Raw genomic sequence first — 10949 nt, 5'->3', positions numbered from 1 at the left:
ATCTCCTATACATAAAGGAGTGTAACCTTACATATATATCCTATTAATAAAGGATGAATTTAAATCTTTCATATGCTTATCCTGCAATATTCAGATATATGTTTAAATAAAGTTCTCGACCCTAATTCTCCTGAAAGCTACCGCCCCATATCAGTGCTTCCACTAACATAAAAACTCCTTGAAAAACTAGTTTACAATCGCCTAACCCACTTTCTGTCCGCCAACTCATTGCTTGACCCCTTGCAATCCGGATTCCGCCCCACGCAACTGAGACTGCCCTTACCAAGGTTACTAACGGTCTCTGTGCTAAAAATATTGGCCACTACTCTATACTCATCTTACTTGACCTCTCAGCTGCTTTCAACACAGTTGACCACCCCCTCCTCCTACAGACCCTTAGCTCTTTTAGCCTCTGTGACATTGCTCTTTCCTGGATTCACTCTTATCTTTCTCACAGGTCTTTTTCTGTGTCATTTGCCGGCGACTCCTCTCCAATGCCTCTGTCTGTTGAAGTACCTCAAGGATCTGTTCTGGGTCCTCTACTCTTCTCCATTTATACTTCTTCAATTATCAACAGTTATGGCTTCAAATATCACCTCTATGCTGATGACACCCAGATCTGCCTCTCCACCCCTGCTCTCTCTCCCTCTGTCTTTTCTCACGTCAACGACTGCTTATCTGGTATTTCTTCCTGGATGGCCTCTCACCACCTAAAGATTAACATGTCCAAGACTGAGCTCCTTCTTATCCCTCCTCAAGCTCTACGCCGACTTGTGACTTCTCTATCCCTGTTGACGGCATCACCATTTCCCCATCGCCCCAATTCCGCTGCCTCGGAGTTACACTTGACTCAAATCTATCCTTCGCCCCCTATATCCAATCGCTTTCTACATCCTGCCGCAACCATCTACGCAATATTTCCAAGATTCAACCTTTTCTGTGTGCTAGCACCACAAAGAAAATAATCCACTCCCTTGTTATTTCCCGACTTGACTACTGCAATAACCTACATAACCTACTTACTGGCCTTCCTCTTTCCCGCCTCTCCCCCCTTCAATCTATCCTAAATTTCTCTTACCTAACAACATTTCCCTCATCTAACTCTGCATTAACATCTTTCTCAATCTTGCAGTCCTCACCTCCTGTTTCTCAACCTCCTACCCTTCTAGATTGTATGTTCCCACTGGAATAGGCCCCTCAATTCCTCCTGTATGTGTTTGTAAATTTTGTCCTGTCTCTTATAAGTTTTATATTATTGTTTTATTTAAATGAACTGTATCCATGGACAGCGCTGCGGAATATGATGGTGCTTCATAAGTAAAGTATAATAATAATAAAGTTCTTTTACAATATATAAGATTTATAACTATGTTTAGTGGAATTAAAATAGCAACAAATGATGTTATATGATTTTCTGTACTAAAACTAAAATGGAGGATTGTTTAACCTTGTATTAGAAAATCCTAAGATGGATGCTCATTGCAATAATTACAAGTGCGTATGTCTAACTCAAGACCACGTTGTTGATGTACAAAACTGTTGATGTTATAATGATGACAAAAATACATATAAAATGAAAACAATAAATGATGATGTTATCCAAATAAAAAACACTATAAATACACCTTGTAAACATGAGGCAGGTGACTCTGACAGGATGTTAAAGAGCATCTCAAAGTATAAGATTTGGTTGCTGGAAGTCATTTTGAGTGGTATATTAACAATTGTTATTGAAAGCAAGTTTAACTGATAGTCTTTTAACTCTGTGTATTTTGGATTTAAATGAATTTATTTTTTTTATTACTTCTGTAAGCTAATTTGTCTGCATAATAAAAATGTATTAAAAACAATATTTCTCTCTCAATACCATTTCTTATTATTGAACTCAGAAACTTTCCTTATAAGAAATGAGACCTGTTTCACTGATATAATATTTCAAGGTCAGTGCTTGGAAATCATATTTCCATATAACTGTGCTTTAAGACTTTATAAGTGAATTAGGTGTGAACCACTACAATAGTGATCACGGACGCCAGCCTGTTGGGCTGGGAACTATGAATTTGGGAGGAGTTGGCTCTTCCCTTAACCATTTTGGAGTTGAGAGCAATCTACAATGCTCTGAGGGCTTGGCCTCAGTTGTCTTTAGCCCGTTTTTTTAGGTTCTAGTTCATCAATCTCCTGGGAGGAAACTGGAGCTCCTTAGCTATGATAGAGGTGGTGTTGATTGTTCAGTCGGACATTCGCAAATGTTATCCACATTCCAGTGGATACTGGGAGCGGACTTCTTGAGCAGTCAGACATCTCTTTCCGGGGCGCGCCTTCTGGATGTGTTCTCCAGGTTAACCCTCAAATGATGGGTGCTGGAGTTGGATCAGATTGCAGTTTGCCAAGCTTCCAAGGTACGTTTTAAGGTAAAGAGATCAGCAGGTTGCCCTGATAGATGCTCTGTCAGTTCCTTGGGTTTTTAGTCTAACATACCTTTTTCCTCAGTTTGCTCTCCTTCCACGAGTCATTGCTCGTATCATATGAGAGAGAGCATCTGTAATTTTAATAGTTTCTGCATATTTTCGCAGGATCTTGTATGCAGACCTTGTTGAGATGTCCTATCTTCCCCCTTGGAGGTTGTCCCTGAGGAAGGACCTTCTAATTCAGGGTCCATTCCTTCATCCAATTTCGTTTGTCTGAAGCTCTCTGCTTGGAGATTGAACGCTTAGTTCTGTATAAGCATGGTTTTTCTGAATCGGTCATTGAGACCATGCTTCAGGATCGCAAACCTGTTACTGGTAACTTTTACCATGAGGTATGATGTAAATTCCTTTACTGGTGTGAATCCTAGGGCTACTCTTGGAAGTAGGGTCAGGATTCCTTAGATTTTGTCCTTTATCCAGGTAGGTCTGGAAAATGTGAGTCAGTTCCCTGAAGGGTCAGATTTCTTTTGAGCCTTTGCCTTCCATAGATATTAAGTTGTTTTATTGGAAGGTTTTCTTTCTTTTTGCTTTCTCTTCTGCTCAGAGATTTTCGGAATTCTTGGTTTTGCAGTGTGATTCGTCCTAAGTGGTTTTGAATAGAAATTTTAATCGGGAACTTGTTGTTCCTTCTTTATGTCCGAATCCTTATTCTCTTAAGGAACGTTTGATGCGCAGTTTGGTTGTTGTGCGTGATTTTAATACTTTTTAATTCTGTCGATTAGGATTTTTCGCCAGTCTTCTGCCCTGTTTGTTTGTTTCGCTGGAAAGCTTAAAGATCAGAAAGCTACTGCTACTTCTCTTTCTTTCTGGTTAAGAAGTATAATTCGGTTTTCTTATGAGACTGCTGGTCTGCAGCCTCCTGAGAGAATTACAGCTCATTCCTCGAGAGCTGTTTCTCTTGTAAGGTGTATCCAGTCCACGGATCATCCATTACTTGTGGGATATTCTCATTCCCAACAGGAAGTTGCAAGAGGACACCCACAGCAGAGCTGTAATATAGCCCCTCCCCTAACTGTCATAGCCAGTCATTCTCTTGCAACTCTCAACAAGCAAGGACGTTGTAGGAGAGAGTGGTTAAATATAGCTAGTTTATTTTCTTCAATCAAAAGTTTGTTATTTTTAAATAGTACCGGAGTTGTGCTATTTTATCTCAGGCAGTAAATAGAAGAAGAATCTGCCTGAGGTTTCTATGATCTTAGCAGGTTGTAACTAAGATCCATTGCTGTTCTCACATATGTCTGAGGGGATTACACAGATGAGGTAGCTTCAGCGAGAGAATGGCGTGCAGTTTATTCTGCTATCAGGTATGTGCAGTTATAATTTTTTCTAGAGATGGAAAACACTAGAAAATGCTGCTGATACCGGATTAATGTAAGTTAAGCCTGAATACAGTGATTTAATAACGACTGGTATCATGCTTACTCCCAGGGGTAATACCCTTATGATATTGCAATATAAAACGTTTGCTGGCATGTTTAATCGTTTTTATATATGCTTTGGTGATAAAACTTTATTGGGGCCTAGTTTTTTCCACATGGCTGGCTTAAATTTTGACTAGAAACAATTTCCACTGTTGTAGTATAAAAGTTACAGTTGGTGCAGTTAAAATTACAAACTGTGACATCCAGCTTCCCTCAAAGGCCCTCTGTATGCTATAGGACATCTCTAAAGGGCCCAAAGGCTTTCCAAAGTCGTTTATTGGGGAAGGTAGGGCCACAGCTTGCTGTGGCAGTTGGTTGTGACTGTTAAAAAACGTCTATTTAGTTTTTTTGATCCGTTTTTTGAACTAAGGGGTTAATAATCCATTTGCAAGTGGGTGCAATGCTCTGTTAGCCTATTATACACACTGTAAAAATTTCGTTTGATTTACTGCATTTTTTCACTGTTTTTCAAATTCTGACAAAATTTGTTTCTCTTAAAGGCACAGTACCATTTTTTATATTTGCTTGTTAACTTGATTTAAAGTGTTTTCCAAGCTTGCTAGTCTCATTGCTAGTCTGTATAAACATGTCTGACATAGAAGAAACTCCTTGTTTATTATGTTTAAAAGCCATGGTGGAACCCCCTCTTAGAATGTGTACCAAATGTACTGATTTCATTTTATGCAATAAAGATCATTTTCTGTCTTTAAAAAATTTATCACCAGAGGAATCTGACGAGGGGGAAGTTATGCCGACTAACTTTCCCCACGTGTCAGACCCTTTGACTCCCGCTTAAGGGACTCACGCTCAAATGGCGCCAAGTACATCTAGGGCGCCCATAGCGTTTACTTTACAAGACATGGCGGCAGTCATGGATAATACACTGTCAGCGGTATTAGCCAGACTACCTGAACTTAGAGGTAAGCGAGATAGCTCTAGGGTGAGACAAAATGCAGAGCATACTGACTCTTTAAGAACCATGTCTGATACTACCTCACAATATGCAGAAGCTGAGGAAAGAGAGCTTCAGTCAGTGGGTGATGTTAATGACTCAGGAAAGATACCTGATTCTAATATTTCTACATTTAAATTTAAGCTTGAACACCTCCGCGTGTTGCTTAGGGAGGTTTTAGCTGCTCTGAATGACTGTGATACCATTGCAGTGCCAGAGAAATTGTGTAGACTGGATAAATACTTTGCAGTGCCGGTGTGTACTGATGTTTTTCCAAATACCTAAAAGGTTTACAGAAATTATTAATAAGGAATGGGATAGACCAGGTGTGCCGTTCTCTTCCCCTCCTATTTTTAGAAAAATGTTTCCAATAGACGCCACCACACGGGACATATGGCAGACAGTCCCTAAGGTGGAGGGAGCAGTTTCTACTCTAGTAAAGCGTACTACTATCCCTGTCGAGGACAGTTGTGCTTTTTTTTTTTTTTTTAGATCCAATGGATAAAAAAATTAGAGGTTACCTTAAGAAAATATTTATTCAACAAGGTTTTATCCTACAGCCCCTTGCATGCATTGCCCCTGTTACTGCTGCTGCGGCGTACTGGTTTGAGTCTCTGGAAGAGGCTTTACAGGTAGCGACTCCATTGGATGACATACTTGGCAAACTTAGAGCACTTAAGCTAGCCAATTCTTTTATTCTGATGCCATTGTTCATTTGACTAAACTAACGGCTAAGAATTCTGGTTTTGCTATACAGGCGCGCAGAGCGATATGGCTTAGATCATGGTCAGTTGACGTGACTTCAAAATCTAAGCTACTTAACATTCCCTTCAAGGGGCAGACCTTATTCGGGCCTGGTTGAAGGAGATTATTCCTGATATCACTGGAGGAAAAGGTCATGCCCTTCCTCAGGACAGGTTCAAATCTAGGGCCAAACAGTCTAATTTTCGTGCCTTTCAAAACTTCAAGGCAGGTGCGGCATCAACTTCCTCTAATAATAAATAAGAGGGAACTTTTGCTCAATCCAAGACGGTCTGGAGACCAAACCTGACCTGGAAAAAAGGTAAGCAGGTAAAAAAGCCTGCTGCTGCCTCTAAGACAGCATGAAGGAACGGCCCCCTATCCGGGAACAGATCTAGTAGGGGGCAGACTTTCACTCTTTGCCCAGGCGTGGGCAAGAGATGTTCAGGATCCCTGGGCGTTGGAAATTATATCCCAGGGATATCTTCTGGACTTCAAAGCTTCCCCCCCAAAAGGGAAATTTCACCTTTCACAATTATCTGCACACCGGATAAAGAGAGAGGCATTCTTACACTGTGTACGAGACCTCCTAGTTATGGGAGTGATCCATCCAGTTCCAAAGGAGGAACAGGGACAGGGTTTTTACTCAAATCTGTTTGTGGTTCCCAAAAAAGAGGGAACCTTCAGACCAATTTTGGATCTAAAGATCTTAAACAAATTCCTCAAAGTTCCGTCGTTCAAGATGGAAACTATTCGTACCATCCTACCACTGATCCAGGAGGGTCAATATATGACTACAGTGGATCTAAAGGATGCTTATCTTCACATTCCGATACACAAAGATCATCATCGGTTTCTCAGGTTTGCCTTTCAAGACAGGCATTACCAGTTGTAGCTCTTCCCTTGGGATTAGCTACAGCCCCAAGAATCTTTACAAAGGTTCTAGGGTCGCTTATGGCGGTCCTAAGGCTGCGGGGCATAACAGTAGCCCCTTATTTAGATGACATCCTGATACAGGCGTCAAACTTCCAAATTGCCAAGTCTCATACGGATGTGGTACTGGCATTTTTTGTGGTCGCATTGGTGGAAAGTGAACGAGGAAAAGAGTTCTCTATCCCCACTCACAAGAGTTTCCTTTCTAGGGACTCTGATAGATTCTGTAGAAATGAAAATTCACCTGACGGAGTCCAGGTTATCAAAGCTTCTAAATTCCTGCCGGGTTCTTCATTCCATTCCGCGCCCTTCGGTGGTTCAGTGACATAGTGCCGTTTGCACACTTACATCTCAGACAGCTGCAACTATGCATGCTCAGTCAGTGGAACGGGGATTACACAGATTTGTCCCCTCAACTGAATCTGGACCAAGAGACCAGGGATTCTCTTCTCTGGTGGCTATCTCGGGTCCATCTGTCCAAAGGTATGACCTTTCGCAGGCCAGATTGGACAATTGTTACGACAGATGCCAGCCTTCTAGGTTGGGGTGCAGTCTGGAACTCCCTGAAGGCTCAGGGATCATGGACTCAGGAGGAGTCTCTCCTTCCATTAAACATTCTGGAACTAAGAGCGATATTCAAGGCTCTTCAGGCTTGGCCTCAGTTAGCAACTCTGAGGTACATCAGATTTCAGTCGGACAACATCACGACTGTAGCTTACATCAACCATCAAGGGGGAACGAGAAGTTCCCTAGAGATGTTAGAAGTTTAAAAAATAATTCGCTGGGCAGAGATTCACTCTTGCCACCTATCAGCTATCCATATCCCAGGTCTAGAGCACTGGGAGGCGGATTTTCTAAGTCGTCAGACTTTTCATCCGGGAGAGTGGGAACTCCATCTGGAGGTATTTGCACAACTGATTCATTGTTGGGGCAAACCAGAACTGGATCTCATGGCGTCTCGCCAGAACGCCAAGCTTCCGTGTTAAGGATCCAGGTCCAGGGATCCCAAGGCGACACTGATAGATGCTCTAGCAGCGCCCTGGTCTTTCAACCTGGCTTATGTGTTTCCACCATTTCCTCTGCTCCCTCGACTGATTGCCAAGATCAAGCAGGAGAGAGCATCAGTGATTCTGATAGCACCTGCGTGGCCATGCAGGACCTGGTATGCAGATCTAGTGGACATGTCATCCTTTCCACCATGGTCTCTGCCTCTGAAACAGGACCTTCCACTTCAGGGTCCTTTCAACCATCCAAATCTAATTTCTCTGAGGCTGACTGCCTGGAGATTGAACGTTTGATTTTATCAAAGCGTGGCTTCTCCAAGTCAGTTATTGATACCTTAAGACAGGCACGAAAGCCTGTCACCAGGAAAATTTACCATAAGGTATGGCGTAGATATCTTTATTGGTGTGAATCCAAGGGTTACTCATGGAGTAAGGTCAGGATTGCTAGGATATTATCTTTTCTCCAAGAAGGTTTGGAAAAAGGATTGTCAGCTAGTTAAGCGTCTGGCAGATGTTCCAGACGTTCAGGCATTTTGTCAGGCTTTAGTTAGAATCAAGCCTGTGTTTAAACCTGTTGCTCCACCATGGAGCTTAAACTTGGTTCTTAAGGTTCTTCAAGGAGTTCCGTTTGAACCTCTTCATTCCATAGATATCAAGCTTTTATCTTGGAAAGTTCTTTTTTGGTAGCTATTTCCTCGGCTCGTAGAGTCTCTGAGCTATGAGCCTTACAATGTGATTCTCCTTATCTGATTTTTCATACGGATAAGGTAGTCCTGCGTACCAAACCTGGGTTCTTACCTAAGGTGGTATCTAACAAGAATATCAATCAAGAGATTGTTGTTCCATCCTTGTGTTACACAATCTGGACATGGTCCGTGCTTTAAAGTTTTACTTACAAGCTACTAAAGATTTTCGTCAAACATCTGCTTTGTTTGTTGTCTACTCTGGACAGAGGAGAGGTCAAAAGGCTTCGGCAACCTCTTTTTCTTTTTGACTAAGAAGCTTAATCCGCTTAGCCTATGAGACTGCTGGACAGCAGCCTCCTGAAAGGATTACAGCTCATTCCGCTAGAGCTGTGGCTTCCACTTGGGCCTTTAAAAATGAGGCTTCTTTTGATCAGATTTGCAAGGCGACGACTTGGTCTTCGCTTCATATTTTTTCTAAATTTTACAAATTTGATACTTTTGCTTCTTCGGAGGCTATATTTGGGAGAAAGGTTTTACGGGCAGTGGTTCCTTCCATTTAAGTTCCTGCCTTGTCCCTCCCTTCATCCGTGTACTTTAGCTTTGGTATTGGTATCCCACAAGTAATGGATGATCCGTGGACTGGATACACCTTACAAGAGAAAACACAATTTATGCTTACCTGATAAATTTATTTCTCTTGTGGTGTATCCAGTCCACGGCCCGCCCTGTCATTTTAAGGTAGGTAATTTTTAAATTTAAACTACAGTAACCACTGCACCCTATGGCTCCTCCTTTCTCAGCTTGTTTTCGGTCGAATGACAGTTAGGGGAGGAGCTATATTACAGCTCTGCTGTGGGTGTCCTCTTGCAACTTCCTGTTGGGAATGAGAATATCCCACAAGTAATGGATGATCCGTGGACTGGATAAACCACAAGAGAAATAAATTTATCAGGTAAGCATAAATTGTGTTTTCCTCTTCTTGGGCCTTCAAAAATTAAGCTTATGTGGAACAGATTTGCAAGACTGCAACTTGGTCCTCTCTACATACTTTGTCTAAATTTTACAAATTTTATACTTTTGCCTCGGTTGAGGTTTCTTTTGGGAGTAAGGTTCTTCAAGCGGTAGTGCCTTCAGTTTAGGTCTGCCTGTCTTGTTCTCCCTCCCTTGTCATCTGTGTCCTCTAGCTTGGGTATTGGTTCCCAACAGTAATTTAGGGCGTCTTAGACTCACCATATCTTAGGAAAGAAAACAAAATGTATGCTAAACTGATAAATGTCTCTCTTTCCGGATATGGTGAGTCCACGACCCCACCCTTTATTTTAAGACAGTTATTTTTGACTAAACCTCAGACACCTCTACACCTTTGTGTTACTTCTTTTTTCCATTTCCCTTCGGTCGAATGACTGGGGTTTGTGGAAAGGAGAGTGATACTTAACAGCTTTGTTGTGGTGCTCTTTGCCTCTTCCTACTGTCCAGTAATGATATTTCCAACAGTAATTGAGGACGTCGTGGACTCACCATATCCAGAAATAAATACATTTATCAGGTAAGCATACATTTTGTTTTTTTCTACATTCCTCTGAGTTTCTATAATGTAGGGTTTCCACCATGTCTGAACTTAAAGGGACAGGAAACCCCAAAATTTTCTTTCATGATTTGGATAGAACATACCATTTTAAACAACTTTCCAACGTACTTCTATTATCAAATTTGCTTCATAATCCTGTTACCCTTTGTTGAAGGAACAACATTGCACTACTGGCAGCTAGCTTACCACATCTAGTTAGCCAATCACAAGAGACAAATGTGTGCAGGCACCAATCAGCAGCTAGCTTCCACTAATGTAAAATATGTGTGTATTATGTTTCAACAAGGGATACCAAGAGAACAAACCATATTTGAAAATAGAAGTGAATTAAAATGACATGCTCTTTTCTACAACAGCGGCAAACAAGGGGGTAGAACCGGGCGCTACCTCCCGACCTCGAGAGACCCACAACTATGAGACACATGTTGTGCCCTCAGCTATCTACCCTAAGAGCAGAAGCAGATCGGCAACTTTCCCCCTCACCCCCGGTGCCCTGTTTGGGAGATGCGGCCGGCTCCTGGATAGGATATTGGGGATTCCCTCAAGACCGCATTGCAACTAGCCGGTCATCTGTATGGACAATGTTCTTGTCAGCTGCGCCCCCAATACGGCTCACTGCAACGGTCAATAGAGATTTTTTCTCAGCCTCAGTTTATCGTACAAATGGAGAATTAGACCTATGCCGCAACTGGACAGATCTAGTCAGAGATGGTATAGGCTAGTCACAATAACATCCCAAAGATGTATATCATATCTGCACCTGAGCGGGAACTTTTGATAATGTATACATCTCTTCCCTGGACCAGTTGCTAACAACTAGATGCTCCTTATACAATATGTAATGTTAATATATTCCCTCTATGGTACATACTGTGTGTTTGCCTATGCCCAGGGTAGTTTCAGTTATATTCAGCTCCAGACCCAGGAGACTACACATGTATAGGAGACACATATACAGCCTCCCAACACATGTCTTAGCCTTACAGTTCGTTATTCCAGTTACTAGCATACCTACATTATTTACTTAACACTAGTCGCTGGCCCTAACAGCAGTTATAATCTCTCCTAAAGCCAGAGGGCAGTAGGCTAGTATGTTTATATTCATTATTTGTTATATATAGTATTACTCCCTCATAACCTGATATCTTTGTATGCC

Source organism: Bombina bombina, unplaced genomic scaffold (assembly GCF_027579735.1).
Source record: "Bombina bombina isolate aBomBom1 unplaced genomic scaffold, aBomBom1.pri scaffold_621, whole genome shotgun sequence".
In the NCBI taxonomy this organism is placed as follows: domain Eukaryota; kingdom Metazoa; phylum Chordata; class Amphibia; order Anura; family Bombinatoridae; genus Bombina; species Bombina bombina.
The sequence above is the reverse complement of the archived record's forward strand: the minus strand, read 5'-3'. Positions refer to the sequence as shown.